Raw genomic sequence first — 16,880 nt, forward strand, 5'->3', positions numbered from 1 at the left:
AAAATGTGACGTGCACAACTTGTTGTCAGTTAGCCAATAAAGGGAAAAAAATGATCACTGTGAAGTTGCCTGTTTCAAAAATGTCCACGCAGATGGACAGAACGATATGATAAAAGACTAATTCCAGATTTCTCAACGTTAGCGTTATTCTTGGCTTTTGTAGGAGAATACATTTGGGGGAAAGAAGAATACCGATAACAAAGATATATGACATCACATTTCTGAATATCAATCCATGTCCATCCCAGCATGTCTGCCTTGACTGAACATAAGAAGAAAAATAAAACTCTGAACCTTTTGACCTTTGACCTGTAAGGACACATGCTCACACATTAGAATTTTCTCTTTTTTTTTAAAAGGTCTGAGGAGGCCAACTCCTGAGATATTACTGCAAACCACAGCAAGCACAAATGCCCATTATTGTTCAGAGATATACGAAGGTCCTTAAATACCAAACTCACTGATAATTAGTATTTGTTTAAGCCTCCCTCGTGAACCGTAACATTTTCACTTCTCCGTAGTGAGTCCGCTGCAGTCTTTGAGGCAGGCCATCTACCACCTGTGGCTCTCCGGAGCATCTGCTGAGGAGGGGGTTGGGTTGGGGGGGCGAACGGCACGCTTGAGAGGGGACATCCAGTCCCCCTAAAAAGACCCCGATGGGGCTCCTTTGTGCAGCTGTTGAGTTGTGTTAGCATAAACCCCCCAAAGAGCCACCTGTCACTGCAACTGGAAAGGGACAAGGGGACGGGGAGTTAAGGAGATGTGGGTTGGGGGACGCTGTGGTGTATGTCAGCGTAAATGTGTGTGTGCGTGTGTGCGTGCATGCGTGTGCTATAGTAGAACTGCGGCCCAAAAAGCATTTTCCCCATAGACCACCACTGTAAAACTGTTGACAGGACACCTGCAGCTGTAATCATGGTCAATTACTACACTTTGTATTGTATGTTTTTAAGCCATGGGGTTTTAATCTTTTTAAAAATTTCCCAAAGCCCATCATTTTTTTTCTCCCTGCATGACGACGTGGCCGTGTACGAGCCGTTCTCATAGCCTAGACCAGTGTTTCTCAACCCAGTCCTCAAGGACCCCCCATCCTGCAGATTTTCATTGTAACCCTGCATCGGTAGCCTTGCTTGTACTTACTCGACCAATCATCTCGCAGCACTTAATTATGCAAGGTGTGCAACATCTGACAAAATTCATTGCTGATTGGTTGAATAACTACAAACAGGTACCTATTCAGGGTTGCAAATAAAATATGCAGGATAGGGGGTCCTTGAGGACTGGGTTGAGAAACACTGGCCTAGACTAGAGGCGGGATGGGAGTAACACTACTGCGCATATTCATTGGGCCCCATGTACCCGGAAGTAACCTGGAAGTAACCCGGAAGCCAGAACCTTTTCCGGCGTATGCGCCAGGCGAGCAATTCTCATAGGAACGAACAGGCGCCACTTTTAGATCCGGTATCCAGTTCTACTATACTGCATCCATGGTGTGTGCTCGGTAGGCCTTTTAACTGTTGCAACATACACAAAAGGTATAAAATAGATTTCCTTATGGAAAGCAATGCATCAGGTCTACCGTGTGCTTCTATTTCCTCATTCCTCTACTATTAGGTCAGAGAAAGAATTCAAGTCAGCAGAAAATAATCGTAAGTAATGTTCACAATTCAGTTGGATCATTTCAGTATGTCCATATACACACTTTCACTTAAAAGTAAGCGTTATTACACGTTGCTTCATCCTTTTACATCTATTCTTACTTAGTAAGAATATTTCACTGTTTCTTAGTAAGAATAGATTGACCTCTCCTGCTGTGCACAGGAAAATGCACAATAGCAGCTTTTATTTTTCCATCCAGAAAAGGGGTTTGCTGAGAGCTCCAGCTTTTCAGGGTTACCCTGCCTCATGTTCACACACTTGCATTTTTGCAGGAGATGAGAGCATAGCTTCTTGCCAGTCCCTGTCCAGCTTTTACCAGCAGTTTTGGTTATCTGTATCTGCCAAGTTTAAACCACATCCAAGAGCCTTGTGGCTGAAAAGCAAGAGTATGAAAGGAGGTCATTGGTTTGAATCCTGGAACCGGTGCTGGGTTAAGGCCATGCCTAATCCAGCAAAGCTGGAAAATGAAAATGCCGTTTTCATGTCCAAAACGGCTCAAAAGTTGTCCAAATTTTCTGTGGATCATCACTGGACCAAGCTTATCGAAAGTTGCACAAAGCTTGTTGTTAATATCTTATTTAGTTTTCAAGGTGACATGGCACCAAGGTCATTTGGATGAAAGGTATACAATATATGTATACACACAGCCCCGTGATGGCCTGGCGCCCTGTCCAGGGTGTCTCCCCGCCTGCCGCCCAATGACTGCTGGGATAGGTTCCAGCATCCCCACGACCCTGAGAGCAGGATAAGTGGTTTGGATAATGGATGGATGGCTCCTTTTACATCTCCTTTAATTATTCTCCTGTGGTCCAGTGGGATTTCTTCCTTTAGCTGTACCCCTCTCCAACCACCCCACACCTATGTACACATGCATACACACACAAATACATGCTCACACACTCTTAATGCACACCCACAGTTTGTTGACGCAGGTTCTGCAGAGAAAATGCAACAACCATGCATCTGTTATCGTACAGCTGTTGATAAGGCCTCATTCTGCAACATCTTTTTGCGAATCACCAGTTCCTAATCAGACACAGGCAACATCTCTTTTCACTAGGGCACCACCAGCAAGATATATATGAGACAAAAGGGCGGCACGGTGGCCAAGTGGTTAGCACAGTTGCCTCACAGAAGAAGATCCTGGGTTCGAACCCCGGGGTTGTCCAACCTTGGGGGTCATCCTAAGTTGTCCTCTGTGTGGAGTTTGCATGTTCTCCCCTTGTCTGCGGTGGGTTTCCTCCGGGTGCTCCGGTTTCCCCCACCATCAGAAAGACATGCATGTTAGGGTTAATACTCCTGTCTGTGCCCCTGACCAAGGCATGGCAAGACGAACTGGAGTTGGTCCCCGGGCGCTGCACGGCGGCTGCCCACTGCTCCTAGCTACACAGCTAGGATGGGTTAAATGCAGAGGAAGAATTGCCCCATGGGGATTAATACAGCAACAAAAAAAAAGTAAGTAGTAAAAAGATTTTATGATAATGCAACTTATGCTCAGGGGCAAAATGTAACAAAGATTTAAGAAAAACAAGATTCATTTTTCTCCAGAGGAAGTTGTGTACATGATACTGTTGCCTTAGTCTTAATGAAATATGACACAGTAATTAAGCAACTACATGGTATGAAACACTATTCGACCAAGCAGCCACAAAGAGTTCACCAGCTCTCATGCAAAATTCCTTTTTAAGTCATCCTACTCAGCTTTAGACTAGAACTGCAGCAACGACACAGCTGGCTCTCTGCCAGCCTGAACTGACCAGCTGCAAAAGAGCATGAATTCCCAGCCATGCATAACTATAAACACCAATTCTGAGTTAAAAAGCCCACATGAAGAAGGCTGAGAGGCACACAGTCAACAGCAGCCTGAAACTTACACAGTATAAACGGCTGACGCGTACACACACAACTGCTCTTAAACTGCAAAAGTTTAACGACAACATTCCTGATACGAAATCATTTTGGCAGGATATTATTAATATTAATCACATTTTATCAAAGAAATGACCACTAGATCACAAGCTTATTATTCTGGCTCTATATCTGACCAACCAACCCACACTTACAAAGCGAAGAGTTGAGTTTTGTAGACGTGTGTATATCACAAGCTAAACGTATAATTGCTCTTAATTGGAAAAATGTTGATGGGCCAAGAATTGGGATGTGGATTAAAGAAATGGCGTCAAACACGTCAATGGAAAAGATACAACATATATTGTTGGATGTAAGCAAAGTGTTGTTGATGATATCCAGAGACCTTTTGTGTACTGCTGAAGCCATGATGTTCATGGTGGTAACCTGCTCCAGCAGCAGCAAGCTGTGAGGGAGTAGGGTTGACAAGGATGGGGCGAGGGGAGGGAGAACAGGGTGGAAATGTTATTCACTGTACAACGTTCTGATGTGCAAACTGAAAACCAATAAAAAGTCTATATGACATATGATAGTGGACATTTGCCACAGTACGGTTACACCACATCTGCTGTGCCGTAGCCTCTTTACAAGGCTGTGCCAGCAGTCTGATAGGGAAATGAAAGGGCTCAGGATGAAGGCATACCTCACAGTCAGGAGACTGTTCACTTACTGAAAGTTACTGTACCATGCTGGACTAATGAGTCATTCAATGCAAAGTGGAGACAAATAGGAGGAAATAGCGCGCCGGGTCTCTGCCGGCCCTATCTCAGATCTGTGTCGCACGCGAGAGATCTGCAGACCAAAACATCAACAAATAAAACACTAAATAAATTGCATTCTGTGTCTCCAGACGCTCTGGTTGTTGTTCCACGTTGATGAAGGACACATGTGGACCTATCTCCACCAGCCACTTACATCGAGTATAACGACCCCCCGGCACAGACAGCACGAGGAAGGCCACCCTCTTTTCTTTCACTCCTCGGCAGCTCAAGAGAGGACTTGATTTTGGAGTTGCAGCTGCACTCACCATCAAACACAAACACATAGAGGGACACAGAGAGAGACTCTCACACACACACACACACACACACACACACACACACACACACACACACACACACACACAGACACACAACTCATTTAGTTGCTACTGTTTGCATGCCCGGGAGCCAACTACCGGTCGCTGCCACTACTCAGAAGATGTGATTGCATCAGTAAACACACAACAAAAGCAGGGGCACCAAACACAGCGACGCAAAGGTAATGAAACATGTTTGGAGGAAGAGGAAGGGAGAGAGACGTGAAAGACAGGCAGCCCAGCCGCAGATAGTCAACAAGACGAGCGATACTACAGAAGCAGGCAAGGTTATTTACACAGCACATTTCGTACACAGGGCAATCCAGTTACACAAATCAAAACAGACTAGGAACAACAATATGAAATATGATTAAACATGAGTAAATAAAAACAAATAGGAACATCCATTTCATCTATGCATTATCCAAACGGCTTATCCTGCTCTCAGGGTGGCGGGGATGCTGGAGCCTATCCCAGCAGGCATTGGGCGGCAGGCGGGGGGGGGGGGGGACACCCTGGACAGGCCGCCAGGCCATCACAGGGCGGAGTGACTGTAGTGTCATCTCGGTTTTATCTGAATTTAAAAACAGAAAGTTAAGTGACATCCAATTTTTCACAGCAGCCAAGCGGGCCTCTAAAGTAGACACCCGAGTATGATCACCAGCCCTGATAGGCACATACAGCTGAGTATCATCAGCATAGCAATGGAGACTTATTCCATAACTCGTGACTTTAATTGTTGTAAAATCCCTTTCTCCCATTTTCTCCTGCAAAAGTTTTCCTATGGGGGGGGTTTAGGGGTTTAGGAACAATCATATATAACCTATAATTAAAAGAGTACAAAGTACATAAAATGTACTTTGAATTAGTAATTAAAAAGAGTAATATAATTAAAAGACATGTACTATAAAAAGAAAATGCAAAGTACAAAAAAAATAGAATAAAAACATAAGTCACTTCCCCACCAGGAGTGACTAGAGGTCTACTTCCAGAATTAAAGTGCAGTAGGAATGAGGTGCAAGTTCTAATCCTCACCTAGATTTAAAAATTCCTATATTTGGGGCACAGCTAAGTTCTTCTGGTAGTTTGTTCCAGTTGCATGCAGTATCACAGCTAAATGCTGCTTCACCAGGTTTGGTTTGGGCTCTGGGCTGAACTAACTGGCCTGGGTCCATGGATCTTAGAGCCCTACCCGGTTTATACTCTTTGAGCGTGTCAGTGATGTGTTCTGGGTCTACACCATTCAGTGATTTATAGACGAGTAGCAGCACTTTACTAAAACCTACTCTGTAACTACCTGGAAGCCAGTGTAAAGACTTCAGGACTGGAGTAGTGTGCTCTGTTCTCTTGGTCCTGCTTAAAACTCCAGCAGCAGCATTCTGCAGCTGTTTAATGGTCTTTATGGGAAGACCAGTTAAGAGATTGCTACAGTAATCAATTCTACTGGAAATAAAAGCATGGATGAGCTTCTCGGTCGTTTTGGGGTACCAGACCCTCGATTCTGGCTATATTTCTAAGATGACAGAAGGCTGTTTTAGTGATTGCTTTGACATGGCTGGTGAACGTGAGATCTGAGTCTATTAAAACGCCAAGATTTTGGACTTGGTCTTTGGTTTTTAGAGCATCAGAAAAAAGGGAGCACCACTGACAACAGCTTATCAAGGGACAGATAGCTCTCTGAAATCTCCTGTCCTTTATTTGACTCTCTTTGAGTGTTGAGAGTCTTTGTACACGATCCACAGCTGTTTCCCCTATTGCTCCTCACAGGAAGAAGATGCAGGCCAACGATGGGAGAGGAAAAAAAACATCAACGAGTGTGCAGAAAACGCTGCAAAAAGTTGCGTGAACTACTCCTTTACCAACAGGCACTGGCTCCTAGCTTTTCACTGTTTCTGTTTCAAGGCTCCACGCCACCTCCACAGTGAGTCTGGAGGTCAGCTTGTGTGAATGGCCGGGGTCACCCGCGGCATCGGAATGAAGTAACAATAGCAGGAATGTCCTGAATGTCCCTGAACAACATGCATCCCACCTCTGTTATAGACTGCAAAATGCTCAATCTATTTTGAAAATGGTAGCTGATTTATACAGTGGGGGTGGGGTGGTGATGAGATGGGTGTTAGCTAATTATGTATAATGAATGTGATGATGCAATATGGTTATTTGCACTTGTGTAATGATTTGCAGCAGTCCTAGCTAGGAATCACTTAATTTTGAAAAAAAAAACTATTCATGTATAAGATAAGATTTCTTTGCTGTGAACATTGACCCATTTACAAATTTACACTTAAGATTTACATTTAAGTCAAAATTGTACCCTACTTTTAAATTCAATGACCTTGTCACTGGAGTTAATTTGATTATATTAGTTGAGATTGCACCGCAAAAAAAAAGAGCCATGTTTATCAAGGTATTTTATCTCATTTTAAGTCTAGAAATGTTTATTTCAAGATATTGCAAGGAAAATTTCCCCACCTCATGGGCAAGTATTACTGCTTGTTTCAAGAAAGTGTACGTGTTTTGGTAAATGTAAGACTTGTTATAAGGAATTTTCACGAGAGAGGAAGAAATCTTAAAACAAGAAACTTGATTTAAGACGACGTTTCTCTCGAAGAGTAAACCGTCTTAAAACACGAAACATCTGCCAGTCAGATGAGATTTTACCACCAATATCTTGAAATGACCCACATGTCTTTGGACTGTGGGAGGAAACCCACGCAGACACGGGGAGAACATGCAAACTCCACACAGAGGACGACCCTCAAGGTTGGACTACCCTGGGGCTCGAACCCAGAACCTTCTTACTGTGAAGCGACCACGCTAACCACTGGGTCACCATGCCGCCCAAAGACATGTAGGTCAGGTGAAACGGCCATACTAAATTGCCCCTAGGTGTGTGTGTGTGTGTGTGTGTGGGCCCTGTGATGGACTGGCGGCCTGTCCAGGGTGTCTCCCCGCCTGCTGCCCAATGACTGCTGGGATAGGCTCCAGCATCCCCGCAACCCTGAGAGCAGGATAAGTGGTTTGGATAATGGATGGATCTTGAAATGAGCGTCATGAGACTTAACAAAAAACACCCCATAGGTGGTTTGTACAAGCAGCTTATTACTACCTATAGTGAGGTTTTAAGCTACTTCCTGGCGGTCCTCCGTAATTATAACACGTTACTTTCCCTGTAACAATAAGCATCTCCTTCCATAAGCTGTCATGAGAAGGAATATTAATAAAAGCAAAGTGTAATGTCACATAGTGGTTATAATGTCCACGCTAGCTGACTTGCTAACTTGTGGCTAACGTTAAGTTAGCTCTTATAACGTTATTCATAGTAAACACACTGCCAATAGCAATCTTACTTACTATACTAGATGGAGAAACAACACAAAAACACACTGACTACATATTCTATTGTTCTCACACTGTTTTAAAAACCCACAATGCACAGAGGCAAAAAGTATCTGTGGCATATCTCCTGCCGCCGGTAGGGGGCGCTAATTTAGGAACCGCTCCTGTGGGTCGTATTAGAGGACAAACGACCTATGTGGTCGTCTGGGTTGTCGGACTTCCATTCATTCACTCATTATCCAAGCCACTTGTTCCAATCAGGGTCACCTATCCCAGCAGTCATTGGGCGGCAAGCGGGGTGACACCCTGGACAGGCCGCCAATCCATCACAGGGCCCTATTTCAGCAGCTCAGATATATTCTGTATTTGAAAATTCAATACCTCTCCCAGATCTTAAACCTCCTCACCAGATTTGAGGGTTCTGGTTGGTGTTCAGTATTATTTATGTTGACAGTCAAATATGTTGACTATCAACTTACTACCACAGTACAGGTGCATCTCAAAAAATTAGAATACTGTAGAAAAGTTCATTATTTTCTGTAATTGAATTCAAAAAGTGAAACTTTCATATATTCTAGATTCATTACACATAAAGTGAAATATGCTGGATTTTTGCTTTTCATGAGCTGTAAGCCGTAATCATTGAGATCAAAACGAAAAAGGCTTGACATATTTCACTTTATGTGTAATGAATCTAGAATATACGAAAGTTTCACTTTTTGAATGAAATTACGGAAAATAATGAACTTTTCCACAGTATTCTATTTTTTTTTTGAGACGCACCTGTAAATATGTTGTGTGACTCTATAGAGATAATTACTCTTCATAAGAAACATTGCGATGTTCGAGATGACTCCAGGTCCGAAACCATGCAAAAATGTGACGTGAACGTATAGTGTATTGATACTGCCCAACGATATAGTTCCATCATTTTCCATTTCCATTTTCCATCATTAACTTTTCTGCAATTTTGAAGCTTTAGGATTGGATTTTCTCATCTCCAGATGCTGCAGCTTTGCATAGGAACCCTGAGCACTTGTTGGATAAAACACATTGCTGAGCTTGTCTTTTTTCTTTTGCAGCGGCCCAGGACAGTAGTAAATCATGTCCTACCAAAGGAAGACTAAAGGTCATTTTTGTCTGAGGTCGGGGGGGGGGGGGTGTCTGCAGAATCATCAGATTTACAGCCATGTTGTCTATTGTTGACTGTCGTGTGATTTAATCAGACGCTGCGTCACACGTCACGCTGGAGAACTGAGTGTGTGGGCAGAGCCAAAGAGCTGGCAGGAGAAGGAGTGTGGGAGAGTTCTCTCTCTTTTTGTCTCTCTCTCTCTGGGGTGCTGAGGACGGAGCCAGGGAGCGCTGTTTATGTCCGACTCGTCTCGTGTTGTGTCTCACTCTCACCCTTCGCTCGAACTCACGAGATCCCGACTGTGTTCGGCGTAGTTCCCGAACGTCAACGTCATTACGTCATAGAGGGAAAACACAAAGCGTCGTATACAAATCAGCCACGTGTCAAGATCAGTTACACAAAAACTCACCTTGGACAAAAAAGGAAGAAGTGGGCGCTAACAACACGCGACTCAGCGTCCGGGTAGCGTAGCGGCCTATTCCGTTGCCTACCAACACGGGGGTCGCCGGTTCGAACCCACCTATTACCCCCGGCTTGGGCGGGCGTCCCTGCGGACACAGTTGTCCGTGTCTGCGGGTGGGAAGCCGGATGTGGGTATGCGTCCTGGTCGCTGCACTAGCGCCTCCTCTGGTCTATCATGGCGCCTGTTGGGGGGGGGGCGGGTATCACGCTACCCCCCCCCCCAACGTCCCCCTGGCGAAACGCATCACCGACTGCGTTTACATGCAGTGAAGTGGAGCTGCGGTTATAGCTCGATTAGGCCACGTAATTGGACTACTGTCGTTGTCCAAGGACCGGGTGGATAATCGATTTATTGACGGAAGTATGTCCGACCCCCGACCTTCTTCCGGTTGACCTATTGCGTCACATACCAAACAAGTTAACAAGCCATGTACTGTGGGGTACTCACCTCCTTTAGCTGACACAACATAAAGGTTGTCTCCTCGTCTGCCCGGAAACGCGTGGTTCTCGCTCTAGCGCTCGCCATGTTGATCCTACGCTGTTCGACTTCCGGGTGAAAGGCCGCCGCGAGCGCTATGGAGCATGCGCAGAACGCCTGGGCCAGCTGGGGGGCCGATTGAACCGCGTTATCTCGGTGTGTTGGTCCGACTTCCGGAAATTCTATTTAGTACGATTTCCGTCGGGCTAACACTCTGACGTGTATTTTAAAGGTCCAGTTTGAGTCGGACTAACACAACAAATCCACTTCTTCTAGCGTCATGTAAACGCCGAGACGCTCTCGCTGACCTTAGCGCGACAGGCGGTGAGACGAGGCGCTCATTGGGCCGCCGGTCACGACGCAACGTGACGCCGCAGCAAGACGTCACAAACACGCGACGACGCAACAGCTTAAAATCGCGCTGTCCGCGTCAGCAGCAGGGGACCAGAAAAACACCAGGACTTGGCTTCTCTCTCGGAGGCCTGCAGGGGCCCCGCGCCTTTCTCCGTTTCCTCTACCCCAACAACCCCCACCACACACACACACACACACACACACACGGCTCCCTTCTGCTCCATTGCACTCCCTGTTTATGTGTGTGCATGCATTACATCATTTTGCTATACCCCCCCTCCCCTCCCCCACCCCCGCGCCCCCCTCTTCATCCTCGGTGCTTTCAATAATAGGAGCCTCCTCCGGTGCTTTCATTTCCATGACAAACCATACTGAGAGGAGAAGAGAGGAGAGGATGAAAAAAGACAGAGGAGGAAAAAGAAAACACTGAATGAGAGGGCGGGAAGAGGGGAGGGAGGGAGGGAGCGCCTTCCCTTGACCTCAGAGCCATTTAGAAAGGAGGGAAACCCCTTATACTCTTAAGGACAGGAGAGATTCAGTGAGGTTAAACTGGCCAGTCGAGACGGAGGCACTAGAGACGACAACAGCCTTTTTATGAAGATAAAGGGCGTAGCTACACTCCAGAGATGGAGGAGAGTTGAGAAGAGAGGCTGTTAGACCAGCGTATCATGATTATTTGTTTAGGGGGATTCAATTTCTTTTTCCTCAACACTTTACTGCAGACTCGGGGTCCATAACAGACAAAGACAAATTGGGGCGGCACGGTGGCGCAGTGGTTAGCGGGGTCGCCCCACAGCAAGAAGGTTCTGGGTTCGAGCCCCGGGGTAGTCCACCCTCGGGGGTCATCCCAGGTCATCCTCTGTGTGGAGTTTGACCGTGTCTGTGTGGGTTTCCTCCGGGGGCTCCGGTTTCCTCCTACAGTCCAAAGACATGTAGGTCAGGTGAATCGGCTGTACTAAACTGCCCCTAGGTATGAGTGTGTGTGTGTGTGTGTGTGTGTGTGTGTGTGTGTGTGTGTGTGTGTATGTGTGTGTGTCAGCCGTGTGTGATGGCCTGGTGGCCTGTCCAGGTTGTCTCCCCGCCTGCTGCCCAATGACTGCTCTCAGGGTTGCATCCCCGTGACCCTGAGAGCAGGATAAGCGGTTTGGATAATGGATGGATGCACAAACCCAAGACAATACACAGAATAAACACAATAAAATACTATAAAGGGAACAAATCAGTGTCTTATAAGAAGGCAGCTATACCGGTGGTCCCACTGCCGGGATTGGTAGCATGTGGCACTGAATCTTACGTTAGTTAAACCCTTGATAATTAGATTATCAGAGTCATTGAGCCGGCAAATAAATTTACACATGAGATTTCTTAGAAGAGCCTGAAAGGCGTTGACTCCTGCAGCCACGAACATTTCACTTTCACTACACCATCTAGGCCTTTTTAGCAGTATTCTCATAGCATCATTATAAGCTACTCGAAGCCTCTGTAAGCTTGCTTTTTTGTAGTTTGACCACAGGTGTGCAGTATAAAGTGGTGTACAATATGTAGTGTGACCACAGGTGTGCAGTATAAAGTGGTGTACAATATGTACTGTGACCACAGGTGTGCAGTATAAAGTGGTACACAATATGTAGTTTAACCACTGGTGTGCAGTATAAAGTGGTGTACAATATGTATTATGACCACAGGTGTGCGAATTAAAGTGGTGTACAATATGTAGTGTGACCACAGGTGTGCAGTATAAAGTGGTGTACAATATGTAGTTTGACCACAGGTGTGCAGTATAAAGTGGTGCACAATATGTAGTTTGACCACAGGTGTGCAGTATAAAGTGGCGTACAATATGTAGTTTAACCCCAGGTGTGCAGTATAAAGTGGTGCACAATATGTAGTTTAACCACAGGTGTGCAGTATAAAGTGGCATACAATATGTAGTGTGACTATAGGTGTGCAGTATAAAGTGGTGTAGAATATGTACTGTGACCACTGGTGTGCAGTATAAAGTGGTGTACAATATGTAGTTTAACCACAGGTGTGCAGTATAAAGTGGTGCACAATATGTAGTGTGACCACAGGTGTGCAGTATAAAGTGGTGTACAATATGTAGTGTGACCACAGTGTGCAGTATAAAGTGGTGTACAATATGAAGTGTGACCACAGGTGTGCAGTATAAAGTGGTGCACAATATGTAGTGTGACCACAGGTGTGCAGTATAAAGTGGTGTACAATATGTAGTGTAACCACAGGTGTGCAGTATAAAGTGTACAATATGTAGTGTGACCACAGGTGTGCAGTATAAAGTAGTGTACAATATGTAGTGTGACCACAGGTGTGCAGTATAAAGTGGTGTACAATATGTAGTGTGACCACTGGTGTGCAGTATAAAGTGGTGTACAATATGTAGTGTGACCACAGGTGTGCAGTATAAAGTGGCGTACAATATGTAGTTTAACCACAGGTGTGCAGTATAAAGTGGTGTACAGTATGTAGTGTGACCACAGGTGTGCAGTATAAAGTGGTGTACAATATGTAGTGTGACCACAGGTGTGCAGTATAAAGTGGTGTACAATATGTAGTGTGACCACAGGTGTGCAGTATAAAGTGGTGTACAATATGTAGTGTGACCACAGGTGTGCAGTATAAAGTGGTGTACAATATGTAGTGTGACCACAGGTGTGCAGTATAAAGTGGTGTACAATATGTAGTGTGACCACAGGTGTGCAGTATAAAGTGGTGTACAATATGTAGTGTGACCACTGGTGTGCAGTATAAAGTGGTGTACAACATGCTCTGAACGGAGACATCTCCACACTAACTGAACACATATCAAATTTGTGTGACAGTGTGTGCTTATGTACACATCACGCAGCATTGCCTATAAATATCATCATCATCTCTCATTTGTTCAGTAATATAATGTCCAAGATATTTCACCTTATTACAGACCCCAAGATAATAATCAGATGATTTAAAACCGGGAAATTTTAGATAATTGACGTCTTTGGTCCTGCAGATCATGACAACAAATGGCGCCGGTAACTGGGGGAAAACCTTTAGTTATCTGTCTTCCTTCAAGCAGCGCTCGAACATCGTCCAGTCTGCGTTGAGTTTGTATGGTTTGAAAGAGAGACTGAAGCACAAGACATAAAAAAGTAACGTTAACCACCGTCTCTCTGGCTTCCATGCTGTTTTCTACCGTTTACCCCCTTTCTTTCCGGCACATTCGTGACATCACGAACATCATGACGTCAAAGATGACGCTAGAGAAGAAGAGGGAGAAAAAGAAAGGCAAACCCGTCTGCTGGCAGTCAGACCCGGGTCTGCTGGCACTGTGAAAGGAGTCAATTGCCTATTTTTAGCGTGTTTACCCGGGTTTAAGAACCCGCTTATACACGCTCATTTTGGTATTGTATTTGATATCATGCTGCACGGGTTTCTCCTTGGAACGTGTTTCAAATCAAACTGCATTTCATCTTCCTAAAGGAAGGTTATTGTTCAATATGCAGTGGATGCAGTCAGCTTGCAAGATCACTAGACAGACAGACAGACAGACAGACAGACAGACAGACAGACAGACAGACAGACAGACAGACAGATAGATAGATAGATAGATAGATAGATAGATAGATAGATAGATAGATAGATAGATAGATAGATAGATAGATAGATAGATAGATAGATAGATAGATAGATAGATAGATAGATAGATAGATAGATAGATAGATAGATAGATAGATAGATAGATAGATAGATAGATAGATAGATAGATAGATAGATATAGACAGACAGACAGACAGACAGACAGACAGACAGACAGACAGACAGACAGACAGACAGACAGACAGACAGACAGACAGACAGACAGACAGACAGACAGACAGACAGACAGACAGACAGACAGACAGATAGATAGATAGATAGATAGATAGATAGACAGACAGACAGACAGACAGACAGACAGACAGACAGACAGACAGACAGACAGACAGACAGACAGACAGACAGACAGACAGACAGACAGACAGACAGACAGACAGACAGACAGATAGATAGATAGATAGATAGATAGATAGATAGATAGATAGATAGATAGATAGATAGATAGATAGATAGATAGATGGGTGCATGCACTCCTTTGTCACCTGTGGTGAGGTCTGGATAATACTAGCGGGCACACAGGTCAGCCATCTGTGATACTGATTCAATGTCACGCGGTTGGACGAATGTCAAGAGTGACACACACACAGCAGAGATAAACAAAGGCTAACAAAGATCGGGATGTCAAGCCCTAGTGAAGCTTTATCAACACCACACACACACACACACACACACACACAACATCATTATGTACAAGCCGAGTGCCAACCACATACTCACACAAACACACCTTTAGATAAGAACACGCACAACCAGAGGAAATACATGTCTCTTCAGCAATTTTCTCTTTCAGCACGAGTGTGTCCATAACAGAGACGTCCTCAGCCCTCGAAGACTTGGGAGACACGACTACTTTTGTGGCCTCTGTCTCAGATACTGGTCTTAATGCTAGTGCCGGCACACTGGTACATGCACCGCTTTGTTGAACTGTGGAACTTTGGGCTATGGTCGCCACTGACTCAACAAAGTATTGATTGAGGGCCTGAGCCACATCAGCCGTACTCTGGAGGACTGTCATTGACCTTTAATTCAATTGGCTTTGTTACGATATTGTTTTGACCGGTTAATTTTTTAATCTGGCTCCATATTTTCAATGGCTGTGATGAGGGAGTCCACCTTTGCTTTTCCCAGTTCTCTTCTTACCCGTTTCTTAGCATTGCAAATGTACGCCTATCACGGGGCATCTTGTATTTTGTGGCTATTTTTAGAGCGTTGTCCTGCTCCTTCATTCATTTTTGAACATTATTTCTCACCCAGGGGAGAGTCGGTTTCTTGTTTTCAGTTCACTTCACACGTAACAAGGCTCCTATTCACCGCTCCAGCTATTGCCCCCTTATCAATCATTGACACAGACACCACAACTATTAGTAAAACACTATCTAGGAGATTAGAAAAAGTCGTTCATATTTTAATTCATCTGGACCAAACCGGTTTCATCAATGGCAGACACTCTTGAAATAATATGTGCCAGGTTGTTTTTTTTATTCAACCTAATAAATACATCCAAAAATCAAAAGACAAACACACCCATCATATTATGAGATGCAGAGAAAGCATTTGATCGTGTAAACTGGACTTTTTTTTATTTGCAACACCAGATGGGTTTGGTTTTGGAGAGTCATTTTTTAAATGGATCAACATTTTTACAACTCACCCACAGCGTCAGTAATCACCAGTGGAATAACCGCACAACGTTTCACACTAATCCGAGGCACTAGGCAGGATGTCCACTCTCTCCATTGTTATTGGCACAACGTATAGAACCTATAGCAACCGCTATATTCTATTCAAGATTCAAGATCTTGGATCTTGAATCTTGAATTCGCCAAGACACACAAATTACTGGAATCACCACCAACAACACAACCCATGAGGTCAGTTTATATGCCGGCAATTTATTATTATATATATAAAAACCACCAAAATCATTACCTGCAGTATTTGAAGTCATAGAAATATTCTCCTCTGTTCTCCTGATTATTCCATTAATTGGTCCAGAACCACCACCCTCCCACTAAATCAACACCAGTGGAAGGCTGCAACCCCAAAACTACCCTTCAACAGCTCAACTAGCAACATTCGATACCTGGGCAATGATATTTCCGCCAATCTTTCAACGTTGTTCAACCTCAACTTTACCCCCATCCTTAAATCTATCGAAGATCAGTTAAATCACTGAAATAATTTACCACTCACAGCTTGGATGTTTAAATGCCCCAAATTTCCTCCACCATTACTTAGCTAATCAGTTACAACACATCATGAAATGGATTCACTCCGAAAGTTCGCCAAGACCCTATGGTTAGAAACTGAACCACCAGAATGCAACGAACAGTCCATCAAAGATCTACTATTTCTCTCAACAACAATAAAAAAATGGTAACACTTTAGTATGGGGAACGTAGTCACCATTAATTAGGTGCTTATTAGCATGCAAATTAGCAACATATTGGCTCTTAATTGGTCATTATTATGTACTCATTAATGCCTTATTCTGCGTGGCCTTATTGTACAACCACTAAGCCATTAACTATGAGTTTTCCCTCTATAACCTCAGAAGTATTGCTTATTAGTAGTACCATCTCAATATGCTTTGCTTAGTATGGACTTTATAAGGTGGTAGTACCACAAGAAGAGTTATTCTCCCTTACTAACACTTAATGAATATGCTCTGTTCTTACATAACAACACACAAAACTACAAGTGTTCATCGTGTTACATTACTGTAAATTAAGTTTTTGTTACTTAGAATATGTTCCCCATACTAAAGTGACATCTTGATCATTACTAATTCACTAGTAATTAAGTTTTTTTAT

This window comes from Lampris incognitus, chromosome 9 (genome assembly GCF_029633865.1).
Source record: "Lampris incognitus isolate fLamInc1 chromosome 9, fLamInc1.hap2, whole genome shotgun sequence".
Lineage (NCBI taxonomy): Eukaryota > Metazoa > Chordata > Actinopteri > Lampriformes > Lampridae > Lampris > Lampris incognitus.